Source organism: Leuciscus leuciscus (genome assembly GCF_965113295.1).
Source record: "Leuciscus leuciscus genome assembly, chromosome: 19".
NCBI lineage: Eukaryota > Metazoa > Chordata > Actinopteri > Cypriniformes > Leuciscidae > Leuciscus > Leuciscus leuciscus.
Genome location: NC_138743.1, coordinates 26624188 through 26641483, shown reverse-complemented (window position 1 = coordinate 26641483; position 17296 = coordinate 26624188). Strand labels below are relative to the sequence as shown.

General features: G+C 38.7%; 1 long non-coding RNA gene across 1 annotated transcript in view; it reads right to left on the bottom strand.

Moving 5' to 3' along the window:
• LOC309482269 overlaps positions 1–3117 on the bottom strand; it is a 41796-nt gene extending 38679 nt beyond the window's left edge. Inside the window, exon 1 of the long non-coding RNA XR_014200276.1 lies at positions 3009–3117. This is a non-coding gene — a long non-coding RNA (uncharacterized lncRNA). The remainder of the gene's footprint in view (positions 1–3008) is intronic.
• Between the last annotated feature and the right edge of the window lie 14179 nt (positions 3118–17296).

Below are 17296 nucleotides of genomic sequence, written 5' to 3'. Positions count from 1 at the left end.
TTTGATGTCCAATTCTGATTTGTTGACTATATTGGAGTTTTTCATTTTAATACATTTTAAAAATAGCTATTTACAAGTCCAAGATCCGCCCAAAATCATAAGATACAGAGATAAGAATAAAATCTCACGATTTCAAAAGAGCTGATAAAATCTCAATATGGTCCGACCAAAATCCTACTGGTGGCGCTGTGGTAAACTCCAAAAGAGCAATGCCCAGCAAACAGGACATCCAAATAGACATAGCTGGGGTAGATGGAGCCAACCACAGTTTCAAGATAACCTTTTTAGCAGCAGTAAGGGCAGCAGACATAATATTTCTTTGATTAATAGACAGTGACAATGAAGAATCATCAAGCTAAAGAAAAAACAGTGGGTCCTTTTGGATCAGAGTCTTCAGAAGATCTGCCAAGAAGTCTTAAAAAAGATCTCCAAAATCTCAAGGCAGAGAGCCCGTGTGGCAGCCTGGGAATGAAAAGAGTCATGTGATCACGGTTGGTGTTGACGCCATTCGCGATCAGGGGACCAGATTTATTGCCACATACTGTATGAATGAGACCTGAGCCCGATCTGAGAATATTGGAATCCATGTGCTTTATTCCTGCCTACATGTTTGTGGGTCATATATGATCTGTGCCACATGGGAGACATTTTTGTTTTTGTTTTAAACACTGATAATAATCAGCAAATCAGCATATTAGAATGATTTCTGAAGGATCATGTGAAACTGAAGACTGGAGTAATGATGCTGACCACAGCTTTGATCACAGAAATAAATGACATTTTAAAATATATTCACAAAGAAAACAACTATTTTAATTTGTAACAATATTACGCAATATTACTGTTTTTACTGTATTTTGGTTAAATAAATGCAGCCTTGGTGAGCACAAGAGAGTTCTTTCAAAAACATTAAAAAGGCTTTCATTTAGCATTGCATTATTCATATACTTTATTGTCAATACATACCTTGAAATGGCTTGAAAAACACATAAACCATATATTGTCACAACCGTGTGTTTATTGTCTTCACATTTCATCAAGAGGCTGCTCACTGCAGAGCCATGGGTGGCGTGTGACATCCAGCTCCCCCTTTCTGAATGTAATTTGGGCAAAATGGGTGGAGCTAGAATATCCAACCACACCCTAACCCTACCCATAACTCCACCCATGACATCCAGAGAGGTGGAGTTGGACGTCATTTGGCTCTGCAGTGAGCACTGATTTCATCAAAACGTTTCTCTTTTTATTCAGCTGCTGTTTACAGTGAATAACTGGATCCCTTTGTCCATATAAGGGATTTTCTGGAACGTCATAAGTTATTACTTAAACAAATCCGTTTTGGAATTTCTGTGAGAGAGTGCTTTGGGCTTTGAGTATGAATGAAACATACATTGTATGAGATTGTTAGCGCTCCATAATGTTTAGATCGCCTTGTTTTGGACAAGAATTAAGTGGCAGTTTCATGCATTGACTATCTTCTCTCTTTTCATTTAAATCTAGATTTATTCATATTGGCCTCTACAAGTCTCTCGCTCACCAAGGCTGCATTTATTTGATCAAAAATACAGTAAAAACTGTTATATGTTAAATATGATTACAATTTATAAGAACTTAAGCAGCTTCAACCAGCTACTGTACGTGACTTAGCACATTCAACTTCCAGGGAAAAACTCTTTTGTTTTCTTACATGTACCCTGAAAAGATTATGTAACTGTAGCATGAAAAGGCTGGGAATATTTCTGGAGCAGCCCAGATGACATTGTGGATAAGTCTTGTGATCTCATTTACCCTTTGTTATATGATCTATAATAGCTACTCAAAGAATCTCTCAATGTTGAAGACTGAATAAAATAGTCACTGCCAAAGACAGTGGAGCCAGATATCTGATGCCATCACAAACTCTTGATGTGGTTTTGTTTGACTATGTTGGATGGATCATAGGTTGGGTTGTTTACATTAACCTTTCAATGAATGATGGCATTTCACTTGTAATATTTCACTTGTTGAGCATCAATGATTATTTAATTAGAAGGCAAACAACTTCACTTTAAAAAAACTAAAACAAAAAACTCTAATCGAAGTTATATTCCACACAAAAAAATGGATCTTTTACTTTATGCCTATTTCCGTTGGCTGCATGAAAACATGTACTGCAAAATCTGTCAGCTGCCTTCAACACTGTAAACCACTAGATCCTCCTGTCCTTTCTGACTTGGGCATCCCAGGTATAGTACTTCAGTGGCTTCAGTTTTACCCCACAGGCAGATCTTTCAAGGTGTCATATGGAGGAGGGGTGTCTGAGTCACATTAGTTAATCACTGGGGTGCCTCAAGGTTCGGTGCTTGCTCCTTTTCTTTTCTCCATTTACACAACTTCAATGGGAATTATCATAAAGGCACATGGCTTATCCTAAACTGCTATGCAGATGATACACAGCTCTATCTATAAATTTAACCTGATGATCCCATTGTTTCAGATTATATCTCTGCCTGCCTTCAGACCTAGTTCTTTTTAGGAAATCTAAAGATACAGCACAACCAGTGTAAATTATACCAATTTATGAACAAATTTATTTTATGAGAACAGTTAACTGTTTTATGAACAGTTAAAAAAGACAAGTCACAATTTTGAAGCAGTCTAGAACACTGTCCTGTATTTACTTTATAACTGAAATAAACCCAAATTAATAGAATATAGTCAAACTGAATCAAAATTGGAATCAAATCAAATGTCAAACCTATTAAATGCATTAATAGCATTTAAAAACAACAACAACAGCATTCATAATTTAATATTTAATTAACTGTGTTAAGATCATTTTTGACAAGGCATATTGTATGAACTTGCATGAAAAATCATGACCAAACAGTCGTTAGACCCACAGGCTCCTGTATTCGTATGGTTCACTTTATACAATAACACATTATAACGCAGCATCCAGCTGTACTTCTTCATATATTCACATAAATTATGTAAACTGACTGAAAATGTTTTTGGCATATAGATACCTGGTAAAGCACCCGATCACATATCAGTGGATAGGCGGCAGGGTGAAGGAGGGAATGCTGAAGGAAACTCATAATCCCTCTCAGTGTGGTGACAGGGAAAGGTGGTTTGAAGGTTTCTGCTAGGAAAACAAATTGAGTTTGCTGCCGTCTCCCTGAGCCCGTATTTATGAGTCTGTCAAAGACGGTTGCGCTGCACTGGGCCGTCTGTCTGTCTGCGAAGATGTGTGGGCAAAACAGAGATGAGACACCCACCCAAATGCAAACATTCACTACAGCACTACAAGGGTATGCACATCACACACATGAAATACAACTTGGGCACACTCGGCTCGCTGGGTAAGCGTTCTACACACTCATAAATAGTCTGGACTGAAAAAACACCCAGACAAGAGTAAAATATTAAATGCATACATCACAGTCAGGTTGCAGTTATTTATCAGTACCTTGTGCTTTGTAATATACACAACCTATCACACAAAAATGCAGTCCGCTGCCACGGAGGTCTCTGCAGCACGTCGAACCAAGACGTTTATCTGGAACTGATTGATCCGCTCTGCTGAGCTTTCCGTTGGGTTACCCTGCAGAACAGTCACTGGTGGACAAACTCTCATGACAGAATGGCACATAAGCAGCCTGACATTTAATGTGCCATTCAGGATTATTTGCCCAAGACAAGCACTGTAATTAGGTACTGTAAGAGTCGCTTGGTAGCTCTGAAAACCCCCAGCAGTCGATCTGTCCTTCAAAAGCAATGGCTTATGAAGTCAACAAGATTTTTTCTGAGGCTTAAAAAATGAGGTTTAAGTAACACGATGGCTAACTTCCAATACAGTTACCACACAAACGACCTTCACATGTAAGATTACAAGTGTTGCCAACTAAGAGTCTATAAAGGATTTAATTCACCCTATAATTTATAAAATACATATAATTTTAATCTTGCAAGCAACACATTCAACAAAACCAACAATCATGCACTTTACCAATCTGGATATGCACTAGATTTGCATTTATATTCTAGAAATTCACCCTGGTGCTAGAGTTTATAGAGAAATTCAGTCCTAAAAGTCCTGCTATAACCACCTCTAAAGCCTAAAAAACCCTGATACAAGCAGTGCACGTCTGAAATATGCAAAGACGCCCTGACACACACACACTCACACACAAACACATAAGTCAGCTCCAGAATTCTGCTGTCAAAGCAGCCAAGTGTATCACTGATGCGCCTCTCTTCTAGCATTTGCATTGAGAGGCAATGCGTGTATGAACGCATCGTGTGATTTACCTCTCTTCCGGGCATGTCTCAGCTCTGTTGTTACATAACCTTAGCCAAACAGATTTGGGAGCGCCTGACTGAATGCACATGTTTTTCACCCCCCAAAACCCATTTAAAATTCAGACGAGCCAGAGCACAGTCGACAGAAGTGGAGAAAGGCTAAGCCACGCTTGAATACGTCACATCACGCTGGGGTAAGCGTATCTATATAAGCCTGCAATTTCAGCGTTTATTCGGAAAATTCCCTAGTGAGGGAAAACCGACTTGAGGTGTAGGAACACCTGAAGTGTGACTCCTACTCCTGAATTCATAATATTCTCATTTCAAACAGCCAATGTACTGGAAAAATATATTTATTTTCTATTCACAATTTACTCACACAATGACACGATTATTATGAATTAAGGTAATTATCATTTAATTTATATTTTATCATATAAATCAGTTAGTTCAAACATTTACATGCAGTAGACAATAGTAAAATAAAGCATTATCAACAATTGTTTTAAATTCTACAAAGTAAACTTATAGGCATTGCAATAACAATACACAGTATACTGTACAGTAACAGTATAAAAAAATATATATATTCATTTTGAGGTCAGAGGTTAGACGGGGTAAGCCCAGCCCGATCTGCCGGCGATTTGATTTCGCCCTGCAGCTCAGGCTGGAAACCTGTATTTTCTTCTATCCTGCTTCCGTTACAAATTTGCGGGGACCAATCACAAACTGGCTTATCCACCTGGTGCGCTATTGGCAGGTTTAATCCAATCCAATTCCTTTTAACCTCTCAACGATGCTCAATGGCTTCTTTAGTTTAGCAAACAAATCGCTCGAGTGGGTGTAAATACCTCTCACTTTCATGTTTTTTTGTTTTTTTTTGCACAACACACAAAAATCGCTCGATGCCATTGCTGCTGTTGATCACGCCTCTTGTGCAGTAGAAAATACAGAGCAGACTCCCCAGACTAATGTTCAATCTTAAAAGATTGAGCTTCGTCTGGTGATAGCCAGACTAGTCAGAGGTCACTCTTCCGCCGGAACTAGACTTGCGTACGGCCGCTACCGGAAGCCAGTGATTATAGTTTATAGTGGTGCAACGGATCATCATCGATCCGTGATCCGTTCGGATCAATATCTTCGGTTCGGCACTCACGTGATCCGCGGATTGATTGATGAAAAAAAAGTTGTGCGCATGTTCAGTCCACACACAGCGTGGTCATGGCGAGCGTTATGAACCGCAGAGAGCGTGACGCCTCATTCGCGCCGCAAAACCTCCAGACGTGCGTAAACGCGTCTTTACATTGACTTCACATTGAAATCACTCGCGCCGGACGCTGTATTCGCGTTTGGTGTGAACGCAGCATGGGTGACGGCGAGAGAGAGAGAGAAAGAGTGCCTGCGAGTGCGAGCGAGCAAGGTAATATGTTTAAACTTAAATGAACTACACAAGTAGTTATGTCTCTTTGTATTAATTTGTCCTGTTATTGACATAGGCCTAATGCGCGTCATTGACAAAATGCGCAACCAGATGTTCGAATAATTCGAATATGTGTTTTTTAGAGGGAATATTCGAACGTCATTTTTGAGCAATTTTGACAGCCCTATATGACAGTGGAAACACATAAAGCATTGGTCCATGTTTAAAGGAAGGAGATGCCTTTTTATGTTGCACTTTAAGTTGTTTTTCATTAATTATGTTAAAAAGAAGATATTATGCCTTGTGCACTTTAAGTTGATTTTATATATTTTAATTTAACAATTTAAAAGTGTTAATAAAAAATAAAAAAAATGTTTTGCTGATCCGAAAAATGATCGCTTCGCTTCACAAGGCCTTTACTATCCCTCTGGAGCCGTATGGATTACTTTTATGATGGATGGATGTGCTTTTTGGAGCTTTAAAAAGCTCCAAATTATTTATATTTATATAAATTATTTATTTATATAATTATTTATATAATATTTTTTTATATAACTCTGATTGTGTTTGGCTGAATGAAGAAAGTCATGACACCTAGGATGGCTTGAGGGTGAGTCAATTATGGGATAATTAAAATTTTGGGGTGTAGTAACCCTTTAAAGCATTAAAGTGTTAAAGGTATTATACTGTATTTCAAATCTTCGATTCTGTGTAAATCCTCAGACTCATTTTACCCCTCACTGATACAATGATCATATGCTGAAAATTGAGATTGATGTTATATGATGTAGATTAATTAGGAAATATATTCACGCATACCTAATTTAGGAGGAGATTCTTTTTCCAATGAAGATCTAAATTTACTTAAGCAGTCAGTTAACATGCACATTTATATTTGCTGGCTCCTGTCTACAATAATTAAATTCTGCACATGTAAGACTGACATTTCCATTTTCTTTCCCTTTCATCTTAATTCCAGTCTCAATTTGCTGTCATACATTGAAAATACAGTCCACCAAGGGCTGGTTCTAAATTGTATCATATTGTATAATATTTCTCATCATCCAAACCCAACGGCTTAATTTTCAGATAAAATTGCTTTCTGGTGTTTCTGAATGATAGATGACATTTAGGAAAAATGTCATTATGGAGATATTATACCTTTCTAAATGTGTGCATACACTGAAAATGTGACATTGCACAAATGTGACTTTGCAGTAATATGTGAGGGCAAATCTGTGGATGACGGTCACCGCACCAAATCAAACAGCGTGCACGCCTAGGTCACAGAGAGGTTGCGGAAAAGCTGTTCTCAGCAAAATAATCTTATCCATCCCATCCATCTATTACATGACAAATCTGCAATGCAGGGTGAGAGAACGAACCCCTCCTCCCCGCTTTAGCCTTTGCATCTGATTGGTTAGAAGCACTGCTGGAATTGTATGCTTTCACATGTGATTAACGTGTCATCAGACCAAGAAACCTAAGGGTCATTTGTTTAAAAAAAAACAATAAGATACATTTTTACTAAAACATTTCTCTTTGATATTTCGAATATTGCGAAATTTGATATTACGAAATTTTCACCTCTCTATCGCCATCTCAATATCTCAGTTAATTGCAGAATTACTTTTTCACAGTGACTTTTTCACATCTGTCATTTTACAGCAACATGATAATAAGAAGTATATTCTACAAGACATATATCTGAATTTTTTTTATCTGAACAAGTAAGTAACTGTTCTGACCAAATGAAAAATATACATTTTTAAATAAATCACATTACTGAATTTTAGAACGATTGCTTAGACAGTAGGCTTACTGCAAAACTGGTGTTACACAGTGTTCAGCCACACACCGATTACATCACTTGCCCACCGCGGCATCGTTTCCCACTGTTGTTTTTAATTTTTATAGTAATAAAAATTATTTAGTTCAGTTAGAGAACAGACAATACAATTAAAAACTGAACGCGTCTGCTCAATTCAGCGTGAGCCGAACGAGAGTCCCAGCACAGATCAGCAGCAGGAGTCAGATTTCACTTATCATGAGAATGGCGGAAAGTAAAAGCGCCTATTTGGCAATATTTTGGATTTAAACCCAATGCTAATAGGGAACCTGCAAACATTAATGAGGCAATCTGTAAACTTTGCCTGATGAAGGTGGCAGCATCCAGAGGTAACACTTCTAATTTACACACACACATTGCCACTAATTCGAAAGCGAAAGTAAAATGCACATGGCCGCATGGACATTTATAAGTGATTTAAAAGCGAGGTGGAAACAGGTATACCAGTATTACCGATGTTGTTACACATCGATTAACCGGTGGGGAAATTTCCTCACCGTCACATCCCTATTAGTCAGATGAAATCACACATCGCAAATTAGCTAGAAAATGTGCGTCAGTCTTCAATCCCTTCATTACTCTGAGTTTTGCAATCCACTCAAAAGCCATGCGATATTTACTTGTTTTAGCACAGGCTCTGTCGATTTTCCTCTCCACAGTTTGAGGATTCTTGTTTTTTGACAGCAGGTGATTCCCCGGATGTCAACGAAGATTGCCGTTTAGACCTTTCTAGATTAAAAGCAGAGTTTAACTTCTGAGCAATTGCATCCTCAGCACACGCCATATAGTAGCCGCATTTTCTTTCTGTTTACAGACATGAACCACGCAAAGACTTGTGACTTCCTTTTCCGTGACTTTCTCGCGAAATCAGACGCAACGGCTTAAATTATAAATAACTTTGTAAGCTTACCGTTGCAAATCAGGATAAGGCAGTGAGACAGTTTTGAATGCTGATGTCTGATGTACTTGCTCAATAACTGTTTTTTTGTTAATTTTGAACCAGAAAAAGTTACATACTGCAGCTTTAATATTGAATTAATATAGAAAATGTTATTTAATTATTCTGAAACCTCTTTTGAAAATGTTATTTACAATAAAACAGTATAGGAAACAAGAAATAATTGGAGGTAGAGTACAGGCCAGAATCAAACCTGCATTTCCCACATGAACACCAAGGCTCTGTTGTTTAACCACTAGACTATGGCTCCAATGTAAACAACAAGAAAGAAATCAGTTGGTATAACAACTGGCAATCATATCTGAGCTGCGGAGGGGGATAATATGGATATGGTCAGATATTGTGGATGACTAGGATGAAGGGGTTGCATTGAACACCAGTGATTGATACAGAGTCAACAGCTCTGATTGATGAGGTGGTGTTGTAAGACAGAGAACCAGCTTTGTTAATCTCACACGAGTTGAGCCAAACATCATTGACAAAACTAATGATGCACCGCGTGGGCTTGCGCTGGACCTCAATCAATCAGCCATTACTGCTGAATAACAGCTCCAAGCCTGCTCGCATGCATCCCTCATTGATCTCAGTTATGGCCACTTTTCAGCTTCAATTTACAGTGTCATTAAGCTTTCCATTGCTCCACCTCAAAAGGGCTCAAAGTGAGACTCTAGCAGGAGATGCAAGACACACTGCATACAAGCCAAACTGTAACCATTTACAGGAAAGGTATGAATGAGTTTATGCACACACATATTTGCAGGATGTAAAAGTGTTATGAAGAGATGTGCACCGTAAACTGGCTATTATACGGTTAACATAGCATACAGGAAAAAATATATATACATCAAAGGGATCCCTTGAGTGTGCATAATTGTACTGCACATGTAGTGTACTTCAAAAAAAATTAATGAAATATTTAATTACATCAAAGTATAGTTTACCATAAATGCTTGTCAGTACATTCAGCAGTACATTTTAACCATATTTCAAAGACAACAGAATTATAAAATTACATATAAAGATGTACTTAAGCGTGTCAAAAAACACTCTAAAATATAACATAATAAAATTTAAACAATAATACATTTTCATTTAATTGCAATTAACATGCACTTAAGTATATTCTTTTAAAGTATATTATTTCTGTAATAGGTTTTCTATGCTAAAGTGTACTTTTTTCACAAGGTATAGTTCACCTAATTATTAATATTCTTTCATTTACCCTCCCTCATGTCGTTCCAATCCTGTAAGATCTGTTCTCTTTGTAGAATATAAAAGGTGTAGTTCCATACAGTCCGTCTCATGCACTATATTGCAAGTCCCAAGTCTTCTGAATTCAACAGCTTTGAGTGAGAAACAGACCAAAATTTACATAATCATTTACCGTTAATTATTCAAATTTTCCCATTCCAGTGGACTGTTAACTGCTGTGAGCGGATCGAGTCAGTGATATCAGATTGGAATGAAGTGATTCATTGAAAAGAGCCAACACTTTTGCATTCTTTTTAAAGGATTCAGTCCCTGTTTAGTGTAACTGCATGGAAAAGAACAACCAGCAGTCATTCAAATCTCCCCTACAGAACAGAAAGAAAGTCAGAAAGAATCTGAATGACATGAGTGTGAGTAAATAATGACAGAATTCACGTTTAGGGAACTATCACTTTAACATCCAGATTTGCACATTAGAACACACATATCGCTTTTCAAGTTGACAGAGCTGATATTCAAATAGCCTGCATGCAGAGGATTTAGTGAGTGATGGAAATGAATTTTGATTCATAATCCTTATGGCTCTCAAGGGACCCGCGTTGACACTGCACAGCTCCCTAAACGCGAGCTCCCTAATTGAGGTGGCATGCACGACCAGCTTGATTGGTTCCTAAAGCCCTTAGAGGAGCGGTGGGGGAGGGGGAGCACAGGATATTAGCACTGTTACGGGAATCTCTGCTCGTCAAGCCACCGCTCCGGTTTGGAGGAAAAGTGAGAAAAACTCAGACATGATTAGGGGGAAGTGAGCAGAAGTATTTAATTAAAGATGCACACAGCTTATGTCCGGAGAGACGCCATTTCCCACCAGAAGAGTCTGAGTGGCAGGAGCACAAGCTAGGGAAAGAGAATAGAGTGGAAAGAGAGTTATACTCTAATCTAGGGTTTGGAATCAGAATTTTTGTTCAGAACCGATTCCATTGTTTACTAAAATAGTGGTACCAAATGATTTTCATGGCCTTATAGTTCATTTAATGGTTCTTGAACATTAGCATTCTTCCGCAGATGTGAAACTAAAACAGTGCTAAAATACTCAGAGAGTGTTTCCTGCGCCGCTTTAATGAATCCACAGCCCAAACAGATAAATTATATTTCAGCTCAGCTTTTAGCTTGCACTTTGAATTGAATGTAATTGTGGAGAAACACTGGGCAACACAAAATAAAAAAAAATGATGTCCAAGTATACAACTGATTATACTTGCTATACCATAATATTGTATTGTATAATGTAGAGTTAGCGTTCCATTAAAAGAAATGGAACCATTTTTTGTTTAGTGTTTTAGTTTTTGCTTCTTTAGAAAATGTGTTAATGGAATTTTTAATAAATAAGAATATAATCATATAGTTCCTTAAGATTCACATCCCTGCTTAAGATTCGTCCATACGAAAGAAAACAGCATAACCTTTAATACCTACATCTAAAGTAGACCCACTCAATAGCAACAACTAAATGAGTCTCTAATCAAAGTAACCATGAAATTGCCAATGCATGGGAGAACATATCGGCCAAATTTCACCGTTTTAGATTTCCATAACCTGAAACCTAGGCAGAGAGAGAGAGAGAGAGAGAGAGAGAGAGAGAGAACCCCTGCAAAAATCTAAATCACCATAAAACTCCGGAAAACACTCCAGGAAATCTTCTCTTTTGAAGGGAAATGAAAAGAGCAAGTGCACTCTCAAGTGTGCATGAGTATCACCATTAAATGTGTCTAATTGTGTTTCTCGCTCATAATGAAAGCCATTTGGTAAGGCGTATTCAGTTGATATCATCCATAACAAGGGCACTGTTTAATTGCACAGCTAATGTATTGTTTATTGCTCATGACTTTGACAGCAGAAGCTGGCAGTGTGTGTTTTGGTGGCTCTGTTGTCCCTGCGAGAGAATTCTGTGCTCATTCAAAAGCTCCGCCAGGATAAGCCTCCTAAACCCCAGCAAAATGATCTCCCTCCTCCTCCCGAGGGGTAAAGCGAGACAGCTGTATCTCAGCACTGAACAAAGACAGCAGAGGAACACAGAAGCATCTCAAAAGCTCATTAGAATATTTTTAAATTACTATCGACCATCTATGATGAAATGGCCCTGTATGTAACATATCCCATTTGAGGAAAGGAATTTTACTCTGTAAACCACATGAAGTCAAAGTCAGGTTTACTGTTATTTGCATGGCAAAATGTTGGTGCAAACAACAGTGCAGCGAGAGAGACAATCATTTAAATGTGCACTGAAAAATAAAATAAAATATTTAATGGGAAAAGTATCTGAAAATTGCTTAATTACAGTTTACCTTATATTATATACACTGAAAAAAGGATATTACATTTAATATAATGATCCATGTAGTTTTATAATAAATATGGGTTTTAGAAGAAAAAAAGTAGCCTATCAATTTATAATCAAAATCCGTCCAATTCAACAAGACTTTTGTAGTAAATACTGTTAAAATTGTGCATGTTCTGTGACTTAAGTGTTGTGTTGTGTGCTGTCCACACATGTTCATTAGCTATTGTTCATGGAAACAATGTACTTTAACATTATATCTTAGGGTACACTATACAGTATGTATTTTACTTTTGCCACTCTAGGAGTAATAAACAAAACTGCATGTGTCCTGAGGAAGAACATTGCAGCCGGGGCTACTTCTCTCTGTTTGTGGACATGATCAGTCACGCAGGTACTGGGCACCTCCGCAGCGGTTGGCGTATATAAACACTTACAGCCTGAAATGATTTTACAGTGAATTTCTGACAGACACAACTGCCTTTTTTATCGTACATTTAATAGGATTTTGTTTTACAGTGTGGGCCGTTTCAGCTGAAGGCTAGTTGAAGGGGGATCAGAGGCAGACGGGACCGACATGTTCACAGATGGGATTACTGGTGCTATAGCAGAGCCACTGTTGCCAATGCCAAGTTTTAGTCAGCAAGACCTCTCACTAATATTCTCATTTACCACTAGGCCATGATAAGAGCCAGTGACTACACCTGATTATCAAAGAGTGCAGCGACACATCTGTGATGTGGATGTAAAATATCTGCCCAGTTGCACGCAATATGATCTGGTTCAGAAACACATTTAGATTTATACCAAACAACATTTCAATTTTGAAACCAGTTATGCAGGTTGTCCAGTTACACTCAGGTTTACCCTATAATTAAATTAGTAAGGCATGTCAATAATAAATAATACCAGGAACAAACACACATACCGTAATACTTTATTAATTTATTCAACTGTAAATTAATGTACACTATTTAAAAGTTATCAGAAAGATTTATTTTATGTTTTGGAAAGAATGCTCACCAAGTCTGCATTTATTTGCTAAAAAACAAAACAAACAAAATAAAACAGTATTAATGCGAAATATTATAACAATTTAAAATAACTGTTTTTTTTATTTACAATTATCTTAAAATATATCTTAAAATGTATTCTAGTGATGGCAAAGCTACATTTTCAGTAGCTATTACTTCAGTCTTCAGTATCACCTTTGATCAATTTAATGCATCCTTGCTGAATAAAAGTATTAATTGCTGTAATGTAATAAAAACGTCTCAGGTTACGTATGTAACCCTGGTTCCCTGAAGAGGGAACGAGACGTTGCGTCGAGATGCTGTGAGAACGCCCCTGCGTAATACGTCATGAAGCACGTGTGAAATCAGTCTAATGGCGTGACGGAACGTCATAGGCAGGTGAAGTCATCGACCAGGAAACTATAAAGCATACCCAGAATCAAACCATGCTAACTTCTGATAGGCTGAAGCAAGTCGATCAAAGGCATGCAGGGAGTATGGCAAGGCGACGCAGCATCTCGTTCCCTTTCAAGGGAACTCGAGCTGCGTCGAGACACTGTGGGAACCCCATACCCACGCCGCCGTACTAGCAAGTGCCTTTATGTGCGAATTGTACTAGCACACTAGGGCTAGAGCACTCAGGAACCTGGAGTGGAACCCACATCCAGGCTATAGAACCTGACAAAGGTGAGCGGTGAGGACCAGCCTGCCGCATCACAGATGTCATTAAGGGAAGCTCCCGAGAGCAAAGCTTTAGAAGCGGCCATACTCCTGGTAGAGTGGGCCCGCACAGCCATAGGTGAAGGCTGACTTGCTGACTCATATGCAAGTGTCGACTACCCACTTACTCATCCTCTACTTGCATCCTCCACTTGCACCCCTTCCTGGGTGACCCGAAACGGATAATTGATCCGACTTACGCCACAGGGCAGCTCTAGCGTCTAGGGCCCTAATTGGGCACAGCAGATTAAGTTTTTCCTGGTCTGGGGTTAAGAAAGGTGGAGGATAAAAAGGCCTGCACCGTAATAGGCCCTGCCACATTGGTGGAGACCTTAGGAACATAACCCGGCCTAGGGTGAAGAAAAGCTTTAACCATGCCAGGGGCGAACTTCAGGCATGACGGAGCTACCGATAGGGCTTGTAAGTCTCCAATTCTATTGAGAGACGAGATAGCAAGGAGGAAGATAGTCTTTAAAGTGAGGAATTTTTCTGGAATCTCTTCAATAGACTCGAAGGGAGCCACCATAAGGCCTTCCAACACACTAGCCAAGTCCCATGCCGGATCAGCACACTTTTCTTGGCAATTACCCTTAACCCCAACCTCTTCATATGGTTGAGAACAACATCTCGATGTTGAACCGCCATGTGCTTTGACAGCTATAATTAACCAATCGTCGATGTAATTCAACACGTGAATGCCTAGATGTTGCAGTGGAGCCAAAGCTGCATCCACGCATCTCGTGAAGGTGCAGGGTGATAAACCTAGGCCGAAATGAAGTACTCGATATCGGTATGCTTCGCCCCCGAAAGCAAACCTCAGCAACTTCCTTTGTTGTGGAAGGATGGAGACATCAAAAGTATGCGTCAGATCTATCGTGACAAACCAGTCCTTGGTTTGTGTCCATATCAATGGTGGTTTCCGTGCCGGTGTCCATGGCATGGTGTGCATGTCGGTGCCCGTGCCAGTCTCCGTGTCCGTGCCGGTGCCTTGTTTACTGACCTTATTTACTCACCCTAACGTTGTTCCAAACCTGTATTCATTTCTTTCTTTTATCTTCACCACTTTGGCCTAAATGTCTGCCATTCTATATTTTGTTAAAATACAGACATTAGTTTGGCTGTAATGCCCAAACATAGTAATAGTAAATAGTAATAGTAACAATAGCAATAGTAAATCGTGATAAAATCGTGAATCGAGATATTTCTGAAAAAAATTGTGATATGATATTTTTGCCATATCGCCCACCCCTAATTCATATTTTCATGCTGCATGTGTCACATGTTTTGAGTCTGTTTTTGAACTCAACAGAGCTCCACAATGACACACTCAGATTACATCAGAGGCTCCGTCTCATTATTCAGTGTTGCCAGCATCCACTCTGAACTAACCGCCGCTGTCACCGGTCAGCAACACATGACGAGAGACTTGTGAAGCACGCACATCTCTCCCAAGGGGGGCATAAGATGGCCCAGAGTGTTGACAAACGCATGAATATTTAATGCTTTCGCTTGGATAAGCAGAAAGAAGCCGAAAACCAAAAAAAGCACATACAGCACACCTGCTATCCATCAAAAGACATGTATAATACACAAATACACACATAAACTTGGTCATCACAGTTTCAACCAATTAAAAAGAAACCCAATAGGGCTGGAACCAAAGTCAGGGGTTTTCTCACCTCAAACACGCACATTAACAGCTGTGTGAAGCTGTGCCTCTGAGCCAGGTGTCAGCTTTCACATGGATAAATCAGGGTGTAATGGAGAGAACTTGTCCTATACAGCACGTAGAGGGAAAAAAGGATGAGGGCCATGCCCAGGGCAGAAGCCATCCGCAACAATAGATCAAAAGCCTGACTCAAACATGTGCCCTCCATCTTTCACAGGGACCATGAACACAGCCACAAGAGTCCAGAACAAAGCACTGCAGACAGGTTTTTGAACATTTTACCTGACTCGAACCCAAATGATTGGAACAGAGATTTTTAATAAGCGTAGGCTACACAATGCCCCTGCAGTAACTGGGCAAATATTCAACGTCAATTATACATGGAAAAATGCTTCAAGTCACCATGAAATCATAATTGACAATTCTTATTTTTTATGGAATATTAATGATTGATCTGTTCTGTGCGCATTATTATTATTATTATTTAATTTTTTTAATTCTTGTGTCCTCGTAATCTCAACATCTCTACTCTTCTCTGATTATGTTTACTGGCAGGAGGGCGGGGCAACATGTCACTCACACGACATCACAGTATCACAATTATTTTATTGCAGCTTTAACCCTTTTAAAAGTTTATTTTGTGCTTTTTGTGGTTTATCAACATTCACCTTCCTCTAAAAATCACAAGTGGTCACTGGAGATGCTATTGAGACACATTATTTAGACCTGAGTACTAAGTACCTTGATTCAAATCTGATTCTGATTCATTTAGGTACATATAATGTCCATTTTACTCACATATGAAAAAAATCTTCTTTCTCTGTTAACACTGTAAATCATATAGGGCTGTGGTTATCACATAGATAACTCACATAGATCACACAGGTTTTAATACCATGTATAAACAAGCTCAATAAAAAAACTAATTTACATAGGATGTAATGCGATTCATAAGGAGATAGCATGTCAGAGAGTATCTTCAGAATAATTCACTATCTCACAGCCAGGAGATGCCTCTCTATCATTCACACACCACGAACATTTTCCCTCCTAATCGGCAGTGTAACAAACCATTTGAAGGCTGAATTAATTCGCCTCCTTCACAAAAGAAAAATAATAACCACTTCACTGGGCTTTAAATGTGTTTGACACTCTACGCTTAAAAACTCAAGATGTTCCTGCTGGTTTTCATTGACCTCAAAATGAGTCTGTGCCGCAGTCAGTGCACTGGAACCATAGTGTTTCTGAATTATGTACTGTACTGTAATAGAACTGTCACTTTGATCAGAAAAGCCTTTAGTATCCAATACAAATCCAACTAGGTTTGTTCTTGTACAGACAAATTGAAGGTCAGTCTTGCTTAGCAAAATGACCACTATTCTCCAGGTCATCCAGAGATGTAGGCTATTTGGTAAAGGAGTGCCCGCCTATTATTGAAGATTAATATCTCTTCTCAGAGATTGCGATTCTGGCTCCATCCGAAGCAGTTAGTGTAGTCTGGGAAGTACTTTCTGACAATCCTTACATACACCATTTTACCACAATCAATAGACAATCTGTCAGGCCTTGTATTTTAAGGCAAACATAAGGCAAGACATAAGGAAGCTGTTTGAATGATTTATTAAAGATGATGGCTGGAGATTAATATGTAGAGTATGTCACAGCATCCTTTGCTAAATCCATTATGGAAAATAGCTAAACTTACATTACTCCCTCGTTCAGTCGTTCAACATTCAATACTTTATTACCATATCAACAATTGCAGACATCTCACCGCTATAACCCGGAAAATGTGAAGTATTTCCATATAAAAGGTGACCTTATTGCTTGTCTCTTGCC